The sequence below is a fragment of the Natator depressus genome, chromosome 11 (assembly GCF_965152275.1).
Source record: "Natator depressus isolate rNatDep1 chromosome 11, rNatDep2.hap1, whole genome shotgun sequence".
Lineage (NCBI taxonomy): Eukaryota > Metazoa > Chordata > Testudines > Cheloniidae > Natator > Natator depressus.
This window is the reverse complement of record NC_134244.1, coordinates 47,522,712-47,545,572: the sequence shown is the minus strand read 5'-3', so window position 1 is coordinate 47,545,572 and position 22,861 is coordinate 47,522,712. Positions and strand designations below refer to the sequence as shown.

Sequence of the window (22,861 nt, the reverse complement as noted above, 5' to 3'; positions counted from 1 at the left end):
CTCTGACTAGGAGAAGCATTATTGAGGAGAGGATACTGGACCCAGTTCTCCACTCAGCTACACTGTTGTAGGCTGGTATACACATCATAAGTGAGAAGCAAATCAGGCCCATTGAATTTAAGGCAAGCCTTTGGATTTATCGCTGTGTAATCAGACAGAGGTTTTTAGATATGAGTGACAGGAATATTTGTTAGATGGAATAAAACATGTGACTCTATCTGGAGACCTTCAGAAGTACCTGCTATGTGGCACCATCATCTAGAGCTAGACTATTTGGGCTAAATTCTACCCACACTTGCCCCCATGAATACTCAATGAGTTCAGTGGGGTTGCATGGATGTTCTTGGGGACAGAACAGACCTTTGTATTTATTTTACAATCCCCTACCTTTCCCTTATGGTTTCACTCCCAGAAATGGAGATCTCACTTATTGGATAAGACGTGTCATTTTGTCTGTACAATCAGAATTATGGTGGGCCCAATGCCACAGTTTCTACTTACAAGATATTAACATAGGTCAGCTCCAAACAACCTCAAAAGGCTAAAAATTAGCAAGAGCTTGGAGAGGCATATCCATGCCCCCTTCTGTCTGCTACACCACCAGCAAAAAGCAGAGTGGTGTAAGAGTCCTTTGGTGTCTCTTTGCCACTGGACATACATTTTCACACGAGAATGATCTCTCCGGGGCTGGTGTGAGGGCAGAAACCTCTTGGGCCAACTGGCAGAGGGCACAGAAGGTGCCTAGAGTTTTACAGGGATCCCCCAGGTCAGATATATACATAATAATTCACTAAAAGTTGGCATGTGAGGTCTCTACCAAGAGCCAGTAGCCTACCGATCATCATAATGACTGTGAAATGTGCATACAGATAATAGTTGTGTCTCTACTGAAAGTTACGTTCTTCAGGCAGGTAACCAGGAGTTGACATGCCTCGCACAGATTCCTTTCCAGCAGAAGGTAACAGATGCTTATGTGTCTGGTTGTGTGTATTGGGCACTGTATGTCTCACAATGGATGCCTGTTTGCATATTGAGCCAAACGCTAATCAAGAGATTGAGAAAGGAATCTTCAAGAGAGGAAAATTACAGGAAGAAACAAACAGCAGGAGGGGGATCCTGTTTAGATGTAAAGACAATGGATTGTTGGAGTATAGCTGTGGGTGCAGAGGTACGCCCTGGATCCTTCACTGAGAAGTCAAGCTAACAACATGTTTCTTGTAAAACACAGAGGATCACAGCCACGCGTGGCTATAAAATGCTGGAAGGATTTTGGGTGAGCATTGCTCTATAGAACATGAAAGTATCTAGTATCTAGTTAAGTAAGTCTAGGTTCTAGAATGCATATTATGATTCTATTTTGTATGTAACCCTTTGTTTCTAACACTTCTACTTGATATCACTTGAATCTCTGCTTGCTCTTTGTTGAATAAACTTTTGCTTGTTTTCACCATAGACATATCTAAGTGCTGTGTATCAAGCAGAGCAGTGATCTGAGGTGTGACTGGTAAGCTGGAGTGTACTGTTTCTTTGGAAGCAGTGTACCTGTGAATACTCTGATTGTCCAGTGGAATAGGGGCTGGACACTCCAGGGGGATGCTTAGAGGATTTGACGGTTGGTGCTAAACTGTAGAGAGAGAAAGCGGAGCCTGTATAGGCCTAGAGGGAAGTGTTCATGTTGCCTGCGGCTAGTGGTTTCAGGGAACTGATCCACAGCAGACACAGACAAGGCTTTCTCACACTGAGGGCAGGTAGGTAGTGAGGTGTTGCACAACCCTGGGTATCCCTGGGAAGTGGCACAGCAGGTTACACTGGGTTTAGGACCAACTTACGCTTGCAGTGCAGGAAACAGAAGCTGCACTGCATCAGAGAATCTAGTCCAAAGCATTTAAAAACCCCAAACAAATCTTTATGGCAATATAATTTGCCTAGTATCAACACCGTGCTAGATAAAGTTTGGATGGAGCTTATGAAAAGGTAAAATTATCTACTAGCAAGTAGCTATTTGTTTTCTTGTTTTATCATTTTTTTCTACAGATAGGATTTATTAAATGAGCCTGAAGGAACTCAACATGCCTTCTGGATATATTTTCTCAATTTTTTTTCAAATAGCACCTCTCTATGACTGTGTACTCTTGAAATCAACTACCATGCTGTACAAAATAGAACTGTCTATTACTCACAAAGTGAGACTCAGTAGTATGAGCATTTTGAGCTGTATTTATGGGAAGAAAATTATAATGACTAACTCTTTTCAGTGGCTTTTAGATATTTCTACAAGAAGATAAACTGGGACTAGCTTTCTTTTGCCATGCTGGCACTTGTAAATGCCACAAATCTTTTTAGCGATTGAAAATATAATGATAGTAAAAAGTTTCCTTTACAAATTGCCTCACTATTTTTCTATGGGAAAATATTTATCAGAGTGAACTGCTGAAATGTTATGACACTGTGTTTATTTTAAAAGATCCACCACTCTACTATGTCATCACTTAGAACCTATCATCACAGCCATCTATGTTCACCAAAAGTAAGTGGATGCGTAAAAGTCAAGAGATGAAAATGATAGTGTGGACTTTTTTACTCCCTGAGATATACTGCCAAAATTGCTGAGTGACTAATTGCTTTTTTTGCAGTGTGAACAATTCACAAAGTGCAGATGCTTTTTAGCACCCAGCTTTGGATCACGTTCTGGGTAGAACTCCCTGGAAGCATGGAGGAAATGTTAACTTGAGTCTTGTGGACCTCGTTAATGAAGCTTTAATGGAGTTTTCCTTGGTGATTGCTATACTCATTGACAGTTTAATAGTATTGTTGATGAATCAGAATCAATTTTTTCATGAAGTCCATGACTTCCTCGTACAAATAATGAAGCAATTAATGCCTATATCCCACAATGCTACTGGCAAGTGTAACCTGATGATGGAAAGCTCTGGATTGTTTACTAGCCTCCCACCCCCTGCTCACACACACACACCAGAGCTTGCATATATATGTAAACAATTTCTTGCATAAAGATGACCTCCTAGTTTGTGAGCACGTAATTTATTATTCAAAAAGACAGGAGCTAAACACTGATGATTTCATAAGTGAAATCATTTGTTCTGGGGAGGTCTGTGCAATTCTCATCACATATTGCTCTGGGCTGCTCAGAGGCAGCTCCCTAGGGGCTTTCAAGCAGCTCTCAGAAGCAATGAAACCTCATCAAAAATGATCCGAATTCACTGTTTCAACTCCAGTGTAAAAAAAAGAAGTTCACAGTTGAACATACCCGTATCCAAATGTAACACACTGAATTTCTGGGTAAGGAGATCTTCCATAGTGACCTAATATTTTCACACTAAAGTGTCTCAGAGTGGAGATTACTTTTTAACATGATGAGCATACCAAGAACTCTATATCTTAAGAGCTGGCTCAGTGCTGCCAAAGCTGCCTTGCTCACAACTACACAACTTGCCTCAAGTTGGAAGGACAAACCCTTTGCCATGAGAAGTATTTTTGCAGCTAAGCAAAAGCCTAACCTCGCTATCTGCTAGAGCAATTCTGCATCTGCAAACTGAGCTGAGACCACAAATCTCAGCAGCTGTATCTTTAGCTTCCTGATTCAAATCCACTGTCTGGTCATTAGAGTTGCTACTATTCAGATGTGTACATGTAACTGAAGTGTAGGTGCGAAAATGAGGATTAAAATGTTTGCTCATAAAAAGAAGCCCATCAAGCTAATGAATGTTTATCACCCATAATTCCAGAAGGTGCCAGGGCTCGAACCAGAAGAATTCTGCACTAAATCCATGCCACTCTCCCTGTAACTGCTTACATCTGAGGATTTCTGTGGTTCATAGCTAAGGGATTTCATGTTATGACAGATGTGGTGTTAGACTCATCGCTTTTTGATTCAACATTAAAGTACATCAGCATGTTGGAGCCTGACATTTGTCATTTTCAGCAAAATGCAAAGGTGTAAAATGTTTACTGCTATGTGCAGTGAATTAAAATGCAAATCCCTTAAATACAATATTGGAGTTGCACAACTAATCCACAGCACATAGTGCTGAAAATTCACTCCAGTGTATAAAAATTAGTTAATAAAGGCCACTCTCTCAGCCAATTCACTTTATTTTTTTAAGACTTTTCTTTATTATTATTCTAAGGTAGTCCTGTTGTTGCTAGGGATGTGAATTATTTCAAACTGATTTTTGGGACTGGGGCTCAAACTATTAGGAATGGAAGAGCTTCATTGTCCTTATATATTTGCTAGACTACTGATAAAATGACATGAATATGTCATATATGGCCTGAATTCCAAGACACTTACATTGCTACTTCAAATGGAATGAGGTGAAGCTCTTTTGATACTCACTACCTGCTAACATCTCAGCAGTTAATCACAACCTGTCATGATTACGGGATGGGACATCTGTGCTTTTTGTTGTGCTTGCTATCAAATACATCACTCAGCTGTTGCACAGAAATTAGATTCACTGGCCCATTGTTCTGTAGCATCAGATTATCCTGTGGTGGGAATAACAAAAACACAACATCTTGTAGCCCAGCCCACAGATTGTGGAACATGGCATAAAATCATCACTGACCCATTCTAATGAGGCAGAGTGGCAGCCTACAGCCAGCCATGATTAATGTTGGATACTGTAAAGAAACTTTTCGATAGCAAGTCATTTTAGAGTCATGGCATATTATCTTTCCTGTTATGGGGACCTAGTTATCATATACAAGCATATTAATGTGTCACTTTTGATTTACATCATGTCCTATGGAAACATTGTTTTCCATTTATTTTCAATGCAGTTCACTCTGAAAAGTGACTATGTAAAAATGACTCCTTACTCAACGGATTTGTTTCTCTGTATTCAGTCAGATCTGCTAATTTTAGTGTCTACGCTTTTTTTTCATTTTTTGTTTGCTTGTTTTGTTTGTCAGCAGAGCTGAGAGAGTGAGCTGGATTCTATTCCTTCTTGACATAATGAAATAATCACATTTGTTTACTAAATCTGAAACTATTACAGCTGTCCGACCCCTTCAAAGGTAATGGGTTTACTGAGGGAAGACCCTTTGTTACTGGTGAAGATGCAAACAAAGGAAAAAATCCAGCTTGACTCTCAGATCACAGGCTGAGTTTGCACTGCTGACATTTAGCAAAAACATCTCACTTGAAAACTGAGCACATATCATATGAAAATCATTGAGACACTATCTCAAGGCACTAACTTCACTATCAGGCAACATAATGCAAAAAATCACCACCAAAAATTGCTGCTGCTCGTCAGAAAACATTGTTAGAGGTTCCTTTTCTGTATGCCTTGAAGGAATGTGGGGTCATTTTGCAGGTTCTGAACCAACAGACAAAGCAAGAAAATTGGAAACACACAACTCTAGCAGTACAGGCACATTCTGTGACAGGAGCTGAATTAAGGAATAAAGATTTTAAATTCCAGTAATGGAACAACAAGTAAATCACTTTGGAGGTAAGATGTTGTATTTTCATAGCTTTGTATGCAGAGGCCAATTATGGTTTTGTGGGGCCCTGGGCCAGAGCAAGTGGGGGCCCCTCCCCAGCCCTTCTGCCTGCAGTCCCTTCCTGCTTCTCCCCTTCCCTCCTACCCCAGCGTGCCTGCCGAGGAGTGGGGTCAGCGCGCAGGGGTTTCCCTGCGTCCCAGCAGGAGCACCAGGTGGATGGAGTGGGGCAAATCCCAGCGCCCTGACCCCACTCCCCAGCAGGAGCACAGAATGGGTGGAAAAGCCACCACACCCTGAGCCTGCTCCCCAGCAGGAGCACCAGGTGGCCAGAGTGGGTCAGGGCACAGGGCCCCTGGGCACAGCCCCATTTGCTCAGTGGCTAATCTGCCACTGCTTTTATGTCTTATATATTACCTCTTTGAATTCAGCGCTGCACTAAAATGGAAGCTACCCATAAAGCAGTCATACATTGCAATTTTTTTACAAGAATCTTGTATAAATCAAACAAATATTGTGTCTGGGAATTCTGAGGAGGCACACTGAACTAATAAAAAGAATGACAGAACTGTGGCCAAGTTCTACCTTCTAGGGCATAAATCCTACAGTTCTGATACAGCTTTCAGAAATCTTTCCATTTTTATTTTACAATAGAAAGAAAACTTCATAGTGTTCAGACTGCAACAGAACCATTGTCTTTCTAAAGAAATGGAGCCTATTCTTTTAGTAGAGCATATTTTTGGCTTTTTCTGGGAGATTAGGCCCCTTGTTGCCCAAGCATGGTAACACTTGTTCTAATTTCATTGAGAGCTACAAGATAAATCCTGGGCTGCACTGGAAGTTATCAGAACAGAGACAGCTCAGTAACACCAAAGATATGACCAAAAACGGACCGGCTGTTTGGATTCTCAGTGCAAGCTTACTATTCAAAGAGGCCAGGATGTTCCTTCCAAATCTAATTACGCACCTAGTAAGAGACAAATTTTACTAGAAAGTTGAAGATCCATGGCTGGAACTGTACTTTTGATATTTAAAAGAATAAAATGTGATTTTTAAGGCCTTTATTATGATTCCTTAGGGACTTTCCTCAACATTTGTACTCCTGAACCCCTCCTCAGAGCATTGCACTGAAATAATAGCCATTTCGGTCTCTGAAATATGTGAATATTAATTCTTCAAAAAACAGCTGTATAATTTGTGATGGCTAATGATAGCTGACTTCGGCTTTCTCATATCTCAGACCACCATTAGCCCACCCAAATCACAACTTCCTCCTGGTTTTACAGTGTTTCAGTAGCAACATGGTTTGCTGTAGTATTTTTTTGTTTTTAACTCAACTTTGTTTAGGCTACAGGAGCATGAAACATTTATAATAAAATTCAGAACCAACTTGAAATTCAAAAGTTTTCACATTTTAAAATGCAAAAACTAGGAAAACAATTCAGTTATTTTCAATGAGACTACTCCCCCATTTAAAACTAAGCACATGCGTATGTTTTTACCCCAAACATAACAATATCCAATCCCATCAACCATTCAGAGAAGCAGAGGAGGAGATAGTAAATGTTCAGCAGCTCAACAATGAAACTGCAGGACAATCATCAAAAACCTGGTGTCCTGGTGATGCTTTCATGTCTCAATAATTCACAACCTCAGTCAATTTGTCCTAGGTTTTTTTGAGTTGATTTGCATAATATTAACACAAAACACACTTCTGGGCTCTCCCAACCCCAACAACCCAGACTGCTTCAAAATATTTATTTCTCAAGATACCTGTGAAAATAAGAACTCTTGTCTCCCGTCATGACACAAAAGGTCCTCTAGATTCTGACAACATGATACCAGCTTTTGCTAAGGATTTCATTTCCAGCAATGTGTTGCCACTGTTGGCAGAAAAGATTTTGTGCAGTGAAGGATTTACTCTGATTATGTGGATGCAATTTCCCACCTGATTTTCTCTGAAATCCTACTGTTGCCTCCTTAAATAGCATGACAAAACCTTTCAGAGAAATCTTCCAATATTTTGGTTGACAGTGTAATTAGTTTTATGATTTTTAACAAAAATGAACTTATTTTCAAATGAGTATGTACAGAATATGGGAATGAGTTTGTGTGGTTTTTTTATATATAAAAATACACATGCTTATGACAGGGTGACTGAAACAACTAGGTATCTATGATCCCACTGAGCTAGAGTATTGAAATTTGATATAACCATTCATTTTTAGTCTTCCAAGTAGGGGAAAAGCCTCACATTCAAACACTGACTTTTGACTTTTTCCATTAAAGGTCATCAAAAGGGCATCAGTCTCTCTTATTAGATTTAAATTGATTAAGTAGTAGAATCTTGAAATTTAATACACTTGTTTGTCACTGAATGGTGAATACAGAAAAATTCCCAATTTTGACATTTTAGAGGTCCATCTAACAATGTAATAAAATTCTATGGACTCAGATCTGCCTCCTACACTCACATTAAGTAGTACCTGGCTCCACAAGTAGTTCCATTGAAACCATGAATTGAAATTTCTGATGTAAATAATTTATAAAAGGATCTCAGATTTGGGTGGAATTTAAGTGCATTTGGGTCTCAAAATTCACTAGGGTAAAAAGGTTGCATTCAGTATAACCTTCTGAACAACAGAAATTCAGGGTAGATGGGTTCCAATATAAGATATTGTAGAGAGCTGAATATGAGCAGCAAGCACCCAGCTGGCAAACAAGTAGTGGACACAGTCTTCATTTCTAATTAACAACATTGTCTGTATAATGTCTCCAGGATGAAACCTCCCACCCCTACCCCCCTAGAGTCCTTTAGTTCTTCAAGCTCATACTTAAACGACATGGCAGACATGTCTAATCAGCTCTTACATTCTGCTGCCATGTTTCAATGAAATATGGTCTCTTTTTAAATTCCCATAAAAATAAATGTCTTTTCAAATACATCTTAGCAGTTTAAACTGTAATAAATGTCATAAATTAGATAGAAAAATTATGAATTTATCCAAACTCTAAATTTGGTGCTTGGCTGCGATAATAAACCGGAACAATTTTGAAAGTTCTGAATGTTAATCCAACATTTGACTGAATGCTCTGGAATGAACAAGATGCTCAGCATATTGGGAGGGAAGAACAACTCTGAGCTTCCTTTTTTTCCAAAATCTCATATGACAGCTCTACTGCCTCCGATAGCAATAGTAATATTGAGACTTTTGTGACACTTTTTTTAAGTAGGCATGCCGTGCAAAAAATGCATACAGTTGTACACTTGCATTTGTGCTGTTACTAGGACTATCTGCAGGCCGGAAATTAGCATACATCTGGCTATTTATATTCCTCATCAGCCATTTGTACAATACATTAACTATATACGTAAATGCACATTTTGGCTGAACAGCTCCAAGCGTCCCTTTTTCAGAGATTTGGCCCAAAAGCCATAATATTACTCGAGCTAAGAGAGTTGTTTGCAGTGTTGTTGTAGCAATGCTCATCCTAGGGTATTAGAGGGACAAGGTAGGTGAGCTAATATCTTTTACTGGACCAATCTTCTGTTGGTGAAAGAGACTAGCTTTTGAGCTTACCCAATGAGAACTTGCTTCAATATGGCAAAAAACCCTGTGACCATACACCCCTTCTTGTCACCTCCTACACCACATTGGAACCCATATAGGGCATCATTAAACAATTACAACCCATACCTGGTGGGGGACAACATCCTGAAAGAAATCTTTCCTGAATCCCCTCTTATGACCTTCAAACAACTCTCCAACCTCCCCACAGACCAAGACACTCCAACTCAAAGCAGCACCAGACCCTGCCAGAACAGATGCAAAACCTGCACACATATCTCTATTACTACAATGATCAATATATCCACAACACACCTTTCAGGATCCCTGGATCCTATGTGTGACTATCACAACATTTGGTATACCTAATCAGTGCACTAAATGCCGCAACAATTATTTGGGCAGGGGTGCTAGAACAATTTTTATAGTGGGGGTGCTGAAAGCAGGAACTATGTATTTGGTTGTTATTACTACTTCAAGCCAGGATATGCTGCAGCACCCCCAGCGCCCCTAGTTCCCGCACCCCAATTTGGGTGAAACCAGACATTCACAGCACTCTCGAATGAACTCGCACAGAAAAATGATGAAAGACAAAAACACCATAACACTCCATGTCTGACCTCTCAGTCCTGATCCTCAAAGGAAACCTACACAACACCTTCAAAAGATGAGCCTGAGAGCTTAATTTCATAACTTTGCTAGACACTAAAAAAAAAAGATTTAATAAAGACACCAGATTTATGGCTTATTTCAACAACCTATAACCCATTAACCGCTAGGGTAACCAGATGTCCCAATTTTACAGGGACAGTCCCGATATTTGGGGCTTTGTCCTATATAAGCACCTATTACTCCCTACCCCTCCCCATCCTGATTTTTCACACTTGCTATCCGGTCACCCTATTAACCTCCCCCCCACTTTGTTGTTCTATGAGTGCAGAGGAGTTAGCTGGCAACTTCCCTTTGAATGGTCTCTTTCAATATCTGTTAACTACTCACGATAAGTGATCTGTTCCACCTTGTATTTAGCAAGTTTGGAAAGTTACACTTTGAGTAACTTTCCCAGACTTGAAGAAGCGCTCTGTGTAACTTCAAAAGTGTGTCTCCCTCACCACCAGAATTTTATCTAATAAAAATATTGCCTCACCCAACTTGACTCTCACTAACAGAGACTTTTCAGCTGAAGTGAGAAAGGCTTATATATTTTTTTAAGTGGAAGGTCCCAAGTTCTATTTCTGATGCTGCATGTGTGCGCTAGAGTTGATCTTGACTGCCATAAGTGTGGAGCCACTGATTTTCTTACGAAGTATTTGGTGTTTTCCTTTTCAGAATATACGCCTGCCCCCACTGAAGTCCATTGGAGTCTAAACATTGCTTCAGTAGACTTTGGATCAGGCCCATCATGCTCATTTCTACAGCTATCAAAATGGCAAGGGGAAAGTGTGGGGAAAGGGGAACAGGTTATGGCAATATTCAGATCGTTAACTCTGAATGGATTAACATGAGAATGATACCACTTTCTACAGGAAATTAGTATTTAGAGAACATATGTTACTTTTGGTAGATTCCATTTTCATAAGGCCAGGAACATGTATGTCAGCTCAGGTTGAGACACATATTTTGGCTTTATTTGTAAGATATTCGTGTTTGCTTCTAGAGAGATGGTATGGGATCTGAGAATTAGCATAATGCAGAGATTGTCAGAGTAATTCTGGGCTTTGTACTGAATACTGAGTAAAACAGGAAAATCAAATCACTCTAATCCATATTTGTAGTATTGCCCAAGGGCTGCGATGATTTAACACCCTTCCCTTTTGAACATTTGTTCAGTGCTCCTTTAAATTTTGTATATATTCATTCTTAGGAGTGGAGTTATGGAGCCCAAGTGGTTCTAGGGCTCTTGTCTTAAGGAATGGTCTCTCTGACAGTGCTTCTCAGGAGCTAGTGGCCTTGGAGGTCATTTTCACCTAATCTTCAATTACACAATTTAGGTCCAGATTCAGTGAAATCTCCAACCAGTTTTGACACCCCAGAAGCCTCTGAAGACCCTTCAATTTTGTGATACCAAACACTAAGACTTGTGTAAAGCAGTTGTGTCTGAACATCCAGATTTGAAGATGTAGGACCAGATCCCTGACCCCCGTTAGATCCTGTCCCCTACAAGACAGTGAGGGATTCCCCTGCATAAATGAATTCCTGCCTTTTGTAAAGCCAGCATAGGAGTCATGTCAGAAGTGGGAGGGAAAGTATCAAATTCCTTTTGCTCCCACTATCCCTGGGTTGCATAACAGCCCCCTATGGAGCCTTTATGGGTCCTAAGGCTACTATAACTTAAATCAAGGGCTGAACTGGCCCCCAGCTGCCTCCAGGTTTGGAAAAGTGCAAAACTAGCTTTAAGCCACCTTTTCCCAGTCCCTTTAGATCTTGCACTAAAGATGGGCTGTAATTTTTCATGATTCAAACAAGAAAATGCATCTGAAAAGGTTGCAGATTCTGGTGCTGCTCCAGTTTCTGGTCTGCTTTTTGGCCATATTACACAGTGTTCCATTCACTTTTCTTTTGATAACAGTCACTGTTTTTTAGGGACAATTCTATCACTTTATTCTGAGCAGCACTTACTCTGGACTAGATCACATCCCCTGCTTTCAGGGGAAAGAAGGGGTATTAGAAGCCCTTTATTTCACTGTATTTGCTGGGGGTAGGGCAGATAGCAGTGTATAGAGACCAGCTGCCACTTGAACTTTGACTCCACCTCCCTTCGCAAATGCACAGGCCAGTGCATCTGAGCTGGCATAGAGGAAGGGGAAGTAAGCTGCATCAGCTTACTTTTGCCATAGAACCAGGAGTGAATTGTGACTCAGCTTCGCAACTATGTGTTGCCCCTTAGAGTACTCTGATTGTACTTTTACTATCTAGATGTTTGGCAGTAATCACACTGAAATTGTCAGGACTGCAGTAAAGCATCATGCAGAATAAGAAAGGCAGAATTAGACCCTTTTAATGTTATGTAATGTATACCAGCAAAGCTTTGTATCACCACATTGTACTCACTGTTGGACGAAGACAGAAGCAAACTCTTAGACAGATTATTTAGGAAGGCACTGGTGCATTGTTTTCTTACTAGATTACAAGGTAGACTGAAAGTTGTGTTTTCTACCTCTGTGGGCAGATAAAATTGTATCCACATGCAGTACCAAAGGCATAGCTAATACTGAGTCAGTTCATCTTCAGGCCTTTGCTGAGTAAGGACTGAGTAACAATTACATACATATTTTATGATAGTGTTGCATGTATAACTTAGCTATATTTTATCTATACAAATATGCAGCTATGCATAGATATATATGCTATATTTTAGCTATACATTTAGTGGCAGAATTGCAACCCTCAGTAATCAACTAGATTTAGTATAAGTCTTTAGAAGTGAGCATCGTAACTGTCACGCAGAAAATAAACCTTAGAATGGAAACTATATAATGGGGCAACTATGTGTTGCCTAAATTAATTTCATTTGCTATTTTAAATAACTAAGTAACAAATATCTAATAGTCTAAGTAGAATTAAAAATGCAAACCAATAGAAATGGCTCTTCAGGATGCACTGCCACCCGGTTCATGTACTGCAATTCCTTTTATGGCTCTTTACTCAGACCACTTCACTTCTCCAAGCCAATTAATTTGTACTGAAGCTGTGTCATGCTTACTGCATTAAATTCTATGTACACATTGTTTGTCTGGTAGCCAAATATGTTTTTTTTCCCATTAGCATGTTTGACAGACACTGAGTTTCATCTCATAAATATCTACAGCATGAAGAGCTCTTTGATACCCTATGTTTCCAAACACAGATTAAAGACAGAGGCAGAATAGATGCTGCAATGTCAAACACAAGGAGAAAATAAAGAAAAGGTTGTGGTGTTATGAAATGTTTTAAATGCTTCCAAATATGGGACTGTAGAAATGAATTGTCTGGTGTTGTGTGGGGGTTAAGTTAACCAGCAAAAATCACTTAGAGATTGTAAGATTTAGAGCTATGTTGTGACCCACGTTGGGAAGGAGCAAAATATTATCTTTTAAAAAAAAGAGGATTAGAATTAAGTACAAAATAAAAAAAAAAATGTAGTTCTTTTTTGTCAGGATAAGGCAAATACTTTTTGAGCCACTGTCTAACATATATAGTAAGAGAACTGGCCTGCCAACAGTCAGTACCAGCAGAATCAGTTTAGCCGGAATATTAGCACTGTTTGTACCAATGCACACTGAGAGTCAGTATCAGCTAAAACAATTTTGAGATTAGTATAGAGGACAATCTTGCACGGTACTACAAGTAGATGGACTAAATAACCCAGGATGTGCTTTTCTACCCTAACCAATTTATTTGAGCATAAGCTTTTCGTGAGCTACAGCTCACTTCATCAGATGCATTCAGTGCATGCATCCGATGAAGTGAGCTGTAGCTCACAAAAGCTTATGCTCAAATAAATTGGTTAGTCTCTAAGGTGCCACAAGTACTCCTTTTCTTTTTGCGAATACAGACTAACACGGCTCCTACTCTGAAACTTTTCTACCCTGTAAACTAGGATTCCATGAGCTTTATCTGGAGTTCATCCTTCTTTCTACATTAATTTCTTATAGCTCCATCTCATATAATAGGTATGAAAAGTTTTGGGAAAAGGGCAAAACTGAGCCCAGTGATGGCTAAGCTTTGAAAGATTTAGAAAACTGAATACAATTTTGCCCCAATGGCAAAAATCCCATTGTCTTCAGTAGGGTTAGGATTTCACCCCTTATGCTACATTTAAGAACTCCAGAGCTCAGAAGTTTATCTGAACCCAAATCCAGTGAAACTCAAGAAAGGAAATTATTTTCTTTAAATGTGAACCAAACCTAAATCTAAAATTATTAGAGTTTTGGGCAACGGTCATTTATATTTTATCCAAATCAGTTTGTCCATCCCTGTGGTACATGTAACTCATTTCTTGTCATTTATTTTTCTGAGGCCTTCATCTCTAAATGGAGCAGAATCTGCCTGCTGCACAAGCAGCTGCCATTTTGTGTTCAGATGCAATCTGGCTCTAGAGCAGGGATCTGCAACCTTTGGCATGTGGCCCGCCAGGGTGAGCCCCCTGGCGGGCCGGGCCAATTTGTTTACATGCTGTGTCCGCAGGTTCGGCCGCTCGCAGCTGCCACTGGCCGCGGTTCGCCGCTCCAGGCCAATGGGGACTGCGGGAAGTGGTGGCCAGCACATCCCTCGGCCCGCACCGCTTCCCGCAGCCCCCATTGGCCTGGAGTGGCAAACCGCGGGCCCTGGTGGGCCACGTGCCAAAGGTTGCAGATCCCTGCTTTAGAGGATACACTGTGTGCCCTCTCCTGAAGGCCTTACTTTCATTCTTTTTTGTTTTGTTGGTCTCTTATATAAAATCAAGATAATTCTGACTGAAAGTATATGGTTGCTCTTTGTTTGTGGGGAAAACATAAGATCTTAACTGAGAGACATGTATGAAACTGTAAAGCTTTTCAGTGTAAGAGCCTGGTTTTCCTAGTAGCACATACTAACTCTAATGCAAGTTACATCTGCCCTCCTCTCTCTCTGAAGTCAAAACAGAGAACCTTACTGTAATTATGAACCTTGCTAAGTGCATGAAGAACCAAACATGACCTCACAATATAGTAGATACAAGGCAGTACTCCCTGAATTGCCAGCACTCAGGAATCTACGGTAGCTTTACAGTTGTATAAAACTTGTGTTGACAGCTATTGCAATTACTTAAAATACAATCATCATATAAAGCTGGTATATTCACTCATGCATATTTCCCTCCCTTCTCTCCTGCCACTCTTTAAGCTTGTTCCCTGATAGCTTGACACTCTATAAAAAAGAACATTTACAATAGAATAAAACTGTACAATTATAGAAAACTGCAGAACCAGGAAAGGGAAATTATAATATAAAGTTACAGATATCAGTGGGGCTAAACATCAAAAACTCACTAATGGAATACATCTTCACTGGCTTCCAACAGTCTCAAGGATTAAGTCTAAAATTGTATTATTACTATTTGAAGTTCTCCATTTGCCACTTGCCACTGGCTACATTAGTTGACTCAGGTGTCTAACCCATGAAAATGTCTCCCTCTGCAGCCATGGGCAACTCAGCTTTTCTGCTTCATTTTCCCCACTAAAAATGATACCACACTCACCTAATAGAGGTTAGTTTGTTAATATCTGTCCAGAGCTTTATAGCATGAAAAGGATGCTATAAATGCTAAGTAGAAATTCTGATATGCTGGACCCTGAAGGGTTCATTCAGCCAGAGCTAAAACCCTCCCCTCGATACAACTACAACATGCTTCCCCTTGCGATCTCAACAACTGCTAATGCTGTCTTGCATGCACCACCACCTCCTGCAAAATTAAGAAAGATGACCCACTTTTCTTTCCCATTATTATGGCCACCTTCCTCCTGTGGCAACCTTCCTTCACCTCAAAGGACTCCTTAGAGAAGAGGGGTTGTATCAGAGTAAGATGAGGTGGTTCTTCTATCATGCCTTTGCCAACCTAGAGAACCAAAAAGTGGCACTCCAGCCATTGTCACTCATGTGTCTGTACAACACAATAACACAGGCTCCCTGGCTGACCACTATTCAGACAATTGAGACACTGGTTTATCTTCCTTTCCGAGTATTGATAAGAAGGGTCACCTATTGGCATGGACTGCAGAAAGCTCCATGTTGGAGGATTAATTCCGTTTATTGTTCGTACTGTGTCTGAATGGAAGGGAATAGAACTAGTTTTGGCAATCAGAATGATGGGTTGAATAGCCTGTCTTTTTCTGTATTTTGTGTATTCTTTTCTAAGTGGAGAGCTGAGATATCTCTTTAGTGAATGATAGGAAATATATGACAGTGTTTTGGCAGGGTTCTGCTTTGTTACATTCTTTACTGAGCACAGGAAACTATATTCAGATCTTCCAATAATAAGACATACTGTGGACTTTCATCAGAAGGCCATCTCTGATACAAGGTGTCTATACCTTGGCTTTCAATTCTATTAAAGTTTACAATAAACAACCCTGTATAACTTCCCACTTCACTGTGGGAAGAAAATTACTAGCCTCCAAAGAACAGTTTTTCAGAGATGGTGTGGGTACTTAAACCGGCTGTGCTGAGCAGAATGTCTAATAAGTTTGGAGTTCTTGACCATTTCAAGGGTACTCACAAGCTACAGAAGCACTGGTTTCCATTTTCACTACAGTAACTGACACAAGAATAGAATCATGTTGTGCCACTTGCTGTTCACAGCCTTTGTCGGCAAAATAAACCATCAGGATTGCAGTGCCTCATTTATCAAGGGATTCTCTGTAACGTGATGTGCTGCTAAGCCTTTCCAATAGTCTATAGTTTGACTGAAATGAGTCTTCCTAACTTAGAAATCAAAACCATAAGAAGGAAAGAAATGGTATTGGCAGCAAATAGATTTCAAACTGCTCAGTATCTCGTATACAAATGCATTCTGGTAGCCACTGTTACAGAGACCTTCCTGGTGGAATGTGGGGGAACTAGCAGAAATATAGCTCCCCCGACTCTAACAATGTTCTCTTTAAATAGTTTCCTTATGAGAAGCCCCTTCTCAAAAATATAAAAGGCATTCTGCTCTCAGTGCAGCTCATTTCTAATAACATTTTTAATGTTTAACCTGCTCGTTCTTTATCTGCTGTGAAACCAAGGTGAAAGATGTACTCCATCAACTTTATGAAGATCAGTCATTAAATGTAATAGAAGTCAGGTATGTTTAGATACAATTAAAAGCTAATCAATATGTTTCATATATAAAGCTATTACTCGGGTATACGAATACAAGAAAAAAATAATATTTGCAAAAGCTTATTTGTGTTTCCTATGTTAAACTACCCAAATGGATTTTGTAGGTGGGGATAGGGAGACTCTGTTCCTAGACTGTCACCACATCGTCTAGCGTCAGCTCAAAATGAACTCTAGGGATTTAGCCATGGCCTTAGAATGTTTCTGTTGCAAAGATAGCACACTACAACACTTAGGAGCTAAATTATTACATTGTAATTTGACATTTGCTAAAATAAAAGCTATGTGATAAAGTCTGAGTGACCACCTGTTCGTGTATTTTTCAGACTAAGGGCATGTCTACACTACAAACTTAAGTCAACCTATGTTAGACCGACTCCTAGCCGCTGCAGTAATTATTGCGGTGGTTCAGGTCGACACTACCCTCCTTCTGTCAGTGGTGCATGTGCTCATCAGGAGTGCTTCCACTGACTTACGGGGTTGGCGTGGGGGGCTAAGAGCCCAGGTTCTCAGCTCTGCATGTAGCTCCCCACCAGGAGCCTGGCTGTCCCTCCGTGGCTTCCAGCTCCCTGCTTCCCACTGAGATATTGAGCCTAAGTGCAGAGGAGCTCCCAGAAGGGAGAGGAGAGCCAAGAGGGCAGTCGGCTGGGAGCCCGGGGGAGGGGGCAGCCCAGCTCTCAGCAAGGACTCTGGGCAGCAGCTCAGCAGGAAGCCAGGACCCCAGGGGCAGCCCAGCTCTAAGCAAGGAGCTGGGAGTCCAGCGGCAGCTGGGCTCCAGCTAGAGACTCCCACCCACCCCTGGGTGACAGCCTGAACTGCGAGTGCTTTCTTGTCAATTTCACGGCTCCATGGCTACACCAACATAAGCCCAACGCCTCCCTTGGAGGTGGAGTTATTATGTCGGTGTAGTAGGGCATTTACATCGACGGGAGCAAGGCTGCAGTGTGGACACTGGCATAATTAGGTTGACGTAAGCTGCCCTATGTCAGCCTAACTCTGTAGTTTAGACCAAGCCTTAGGGTCTGTTGTCCATGCAGTTCAAGCCACTATTTCCTAAAATCACACAACCGTTACTCTCGTTTCGTGCTAGTGGGATGAAGGGGCATATTGGACACACTCAGCTACTGCTTCCACTCTTTTCCCAATGGCACTTCAAGGTGCCTATGTCACAGAAAGAAAAGTGCCCAGAGGTCCTTACCTGCAGAGAGAGCATCAGAAGGTCTGAGCCTGGGTGGCCAGTTTCCAGTGGCAATAAAACTGACCCCAGTGCTCTCGCCTTCCTCTTTTTCCAATCTTTTCCCCTGCCCCTTCCTGTAGCAACAGAGGCACTTGTGTAGAGAGAGGAATACTGCTCCCAGCTATTTCTCTAGACCTCTACCTACTGCCTATCGCAGGGTGGTTATCACCAGCATTTGCCTTATCCCCGCTACACATTAATCCAGAGCATTGGATTGCTTGATTCCCCCCACACATACATCCTAGCTCTAAAGAAGCCCATGATATGCCCCACCCCCAATCTCTGCCATACAGCTGAAGAATTTAACTTTTCCTGCTTTCTCTCTCTCTTTCTTCTCTCAGATGCCATGGCAGGGAGGACATTCTTTCTAGACCGAGCTAGCTTCCTCTACAGTGACAGTTTAGCTTTAAGATATTCTGGACTCTATGTGAGTCTCCTCCTAATAGATATTTTAGCTTTGCCTTCACCCACCTTTACTGAGTACACCATTATATAGGTTAGCTAGTGATCATGCTATGGGAGCGTATAAGGGTGGACAAATTATTCTTCCTTGGTACCTGTCACAATCATTATTTCTGTGTGTTTAAAACATTGCTATGATTTATTTATTGTTGAATGTTGTACAGTGTCCCGGGCACCTGAAAATGTAGAGCTTTCTAGATACAATTACTACTATTGTACATTGTTTGCATTTATGTCTGTCATCCAGCTCTACTATTAAAATCTCCCTGTCATAGGCGGGCAGTTAGGATTGATATTTAAAATAGACTACTGATATTCCTCAACTCAGTTTAGAAAGGAGTTTTGACTTTTATTAGCTTTAGACAACATTACAAGAGTTGTCATGTTTCTGTTCATTTACAATAGTAAGGAGAAGAATTAAGGACTATTAGTTTCTGCTCAATTTGATTTCCAAGCTTAATGACTTGATAAAACTGGTGAGGTTGGTTGAACACTGTGGATTTACAATTACACTCAGATTGTCTTGGCTGTACTTCCTCTTCCAAGACAATGTCTACACTAGAAAAAAAGGTTTATTTTAATGTGTGTTGGCCAACATATTAGAGTCATCGCATAGACGAGGGAAGTTGTAATTTTAACAGATCATAGCTGTTGAGATAAACATAGGGCAAACTTAACACATGTGAAAGATCATTCGCTCATTTTAATATTCATTAGCTACCACGTGTTTCAAAACACACCTTTCTTCCTATTGAATACAAAGCCAAGGAATGAGGTAAAGCACATCCACAATACTTAAAGAAGTGTGGGTGAAATGTGCAGACTCATGCTCTGACCACTACAGAGAAGGTACTCGAGATATGTGGTATACATATAAAATGTTTCCTTCTTTACAAGATTAATGGTTCATAAGTTTATGCAACCAGTACTGATTTAATGTACACTACACTAGAGTGCTGCTATTTCTGAACAGAACCAGCAAGTACACAAGTCAATAAAAAAAAATTATTCCCACCTATTGTTCCCATTCCTTAGAGATCACACAGTAGAGCATTGTTAAGAGAATAATTAAACACCAGCTGAGAAATTACTATAAACCAAAGCACACGTTATGTATGAGTTACATTTTGCCCTTTGAGGAAGGTTATTCCAGAAAGATAAACTTTTGCTTTCAAAGTGATCCTAATAATTTATTTATCCAAAGTAAGCAAAAACCACTGACATTGTACTGACAATGAAACTTTAAACTTTCTGTAATAATTTGTATTGAACTTGCTAAATCCTTTGTCTCTCGCATTGGCTCATTTGTTTCCAATCAATCCTGAGGGTTCTGAAAATGATTTCCAATACACTCAGAAATACCAGTGTTGGTAAAGCACAATCAAAGACCAGGGCTGCCGGTAACAACTGAATTACACTTGCACAGTTATTTTGCCTACTCTAAAGACACAGGAATATCAATTAGATTAAACAACCAAAATCCTTAAAGAAAAGAAATTGAAAAAAAAGTGAGTCTCCCCAGTTTAAGTCAGGAACTTTGGCAACAAACAAAAAAAATCAGAATCAGATCTAAGGAAACTGGACCCCAAATTCTACCTTCAGTTATTCAGGTATAATTTCTGTTAGGTCTGATCTTGCAACCTCTACTCAACCTCTGAGTTAAGACTTCTCATGGCAATAGGGTTTGTGCATTGGGCCCAATGACTGCAAAGAGGATAGGGAAAACAGGAACAACAAATCAGGTGACCAGGTGATCATTGGGCATGTCCATTTCACGCAAAGTTTTAATGATAACACACACTTTATATACATGATGTATACACAATCCCAAATTACCCTACAGCCACACCACTCTAGTTTCTTATGGGCCTCACAGAGTTCAGTCTTCAAAGGAGATTTGAGTTAGGGGAATGTAGTGGCTTTGCTAACCAGCTCACCATACATAGGACAGTCAGGAAGAAGGCACAAAGGTTTTTGCTGAAGACGTGGACAAATTACATGTCAAGGCTGGCATCACTGGTGGAGTAGCAAGTATGTGTGGGGAAAGGGTAGGGGAAGATAAAGAAACACAGAGGCATAAATGGGGGAGGGCAGGTCAGGAGCAACATGGGTCTCAGGAAGGCCTGTATGTGCTCCAATAAACAAGAACATTATAGATCAGATGATAGTAACATGGAAACCTTCGTTCACTGAAGATCTTATTTTAGTCAGAATCTGTTCTTCTGTGGTTGTTTTCTTTGTTTTTTATCATGGTATAGCTTTGCACTGATACTGTGATGCAGGCTCCGTAGCTTTCCAATTAAATTGCTTTCCCTTGTAAACAACCTACAATATCATAATAGCATCAAATGGTCAGTCCATTGCCTTGGATTGAAAACAAATCCATAATGGCATCAAAATAGCATTGTCAAATGGATCTCAGACAAGCACTGAAATTGTTTTCCTATGTAGCCAACATTATAATGGCATCATAGGACCTCCTTGGGCATGTACTGAAATCCTCATGAGACAGTTTTGACAATACACGGTTCCCATTCTTAAAATACTCAAATGGAATGTGTTCACTCAATACCAGGTTCTGTAGCAATCTTTTCCCTAATCAGCCCATATTATTTCACACAATTAGTCATGACCAAATTCTTATGAACTGGTAATAATGGGCATGGGCAGAGTGTGAACCACCAGGTGGGGGAGCCTAGCCCCCAACCCGCCCTTTCCACCCGAGGCCCCTCCGCTTCTGCACCCACCCCACCCCCTGCTGGAGCCCAGAGCCCTCCCACCGCAGCCGCCAGCCCTTGCCCCAAGCTAGCAGCCCCAGCCCCAGAGCTCCAGAAAGGCAGGCTGAGGGGCCTGGGCTCCCCTAGCCCTGAAGTACGGGGAGGGTGGGTGGCACGGCCCCAGCTCGAGCCAGGGCCACCACACAGGGGGAGCTGCAGAGGGGACCTGGGGGCGGAATGTGGGCGGGGCCACACCAGGCTGTTTGGGGAGGCACAGCCTTCCCCAGCCTATGATACCCGCCATCCATGACAATGGGCATTTCTCCAAAGGCTTTTCACCTCTAAATCACTTGCTTGAACTATAGCATGTACAAAAAATGGACAAACAACAACACTTGCTCTTTTCATCCACAGATCTCAAAGTGCTTTGCAAACAAAAGCAAGTATCTTTAGGCCTAAATGGCTCTGCTGTTGCTTTGCAGCCTGAGGGATGATTCGATGCATTGTTCCCCTTAGGGAATATCTGCATAAAAACCTTTTTTTACTCTGGCTTTGTGGAGGAAAGGAGTAGGGGAGAGAGACAGACGTTATGCAGTTTCATATGAATGCAGTAATATAATGATGATAATCTCACAGCTAAAGAAATCGTATGAATATTATTTAGAATTACACTAATTCAACTGCACAATTTCCCACCTTAAATCATATTCCCAGTCATCTTCGGGCCTGCTGTGGTGGGTTTATTATGTTTATTAAATAATTTTTAGATATAATTTATTTATTTTTGACAAAGTCAAAAATTAAATTTTTGTTTACATTTTCCATGGGGAAAAATGCATTATTTGACCCAACTCTATTAAAAAGATCCCTAATGTAACTGACATCTAAATTTTTGAGAATCTGAATTTTTGATTTTCCCTAAACCAAGAAATATAGGATCCTGCCATCTTCATTTGAGCAAGCATTGCTATTATCATCAGTGGGATTACTCGTGTGAACAATTACAGGATTTGGCCCATTGTTGACTATGGCTTATAATAAATAAACCAGTGTTCATCAAACAGAGGCCAGGCTAAAGTGAGTGCTCAGAGTTGCTAATAAATATTCAGAATTGGAAAATGAATCTGTATGAACTATGCATCTGAGCTAGCCAAATTAAAGGATTATGCTTCCCATTGCGGTTCATATTATGGGGATGCTTAAATGTCAAGGATAATAGAACTGACTGTAGATGCTCTTAAAACTTAAATAAAAACATTGTTGTTTTAAAATGAAAATGAAAATTTACAAAATATATTAAGCAGAAAGTTAAAGGAAATGGGCCCTGAGAAGAAATGAATAATTTAAAAATGAAAGTCATAAAAGGTCACATTTGATATTATTCTAAATGAAATAATTTCCACCCCAGATATGTGTGACATAGTCAATTGCCATATTTTTTGCACTTTATACTGCTTTGAATAGCATTCACACAAGCCCAAGAAGGATTGAAGTTTGTCCTTGTTGGTCAGCTCCAGTGCTTCATGAATAGCTTTCACTAGGTCTGGGGAGGGTGGACTGTTCTGAGAGATAGAATGTCCTATGTACAT

The 22,861-nt window shown here is 40.5% G+C and overlaps 1 long non-coding RNA gene across 1 annotated transcript in view; it reads right to left on the bottom strand.

Moving 5' to 3' along the window:
• The window catches only part of LOC141995608 (uncharacterized), a 206,419-nt gene that overhangs the window by 182,981 nt on the left and 577 nt on the right, over positions 1-22,861 (bottom strand). The gene's annotated exons all lie outside the window — the stretch shown is intronic.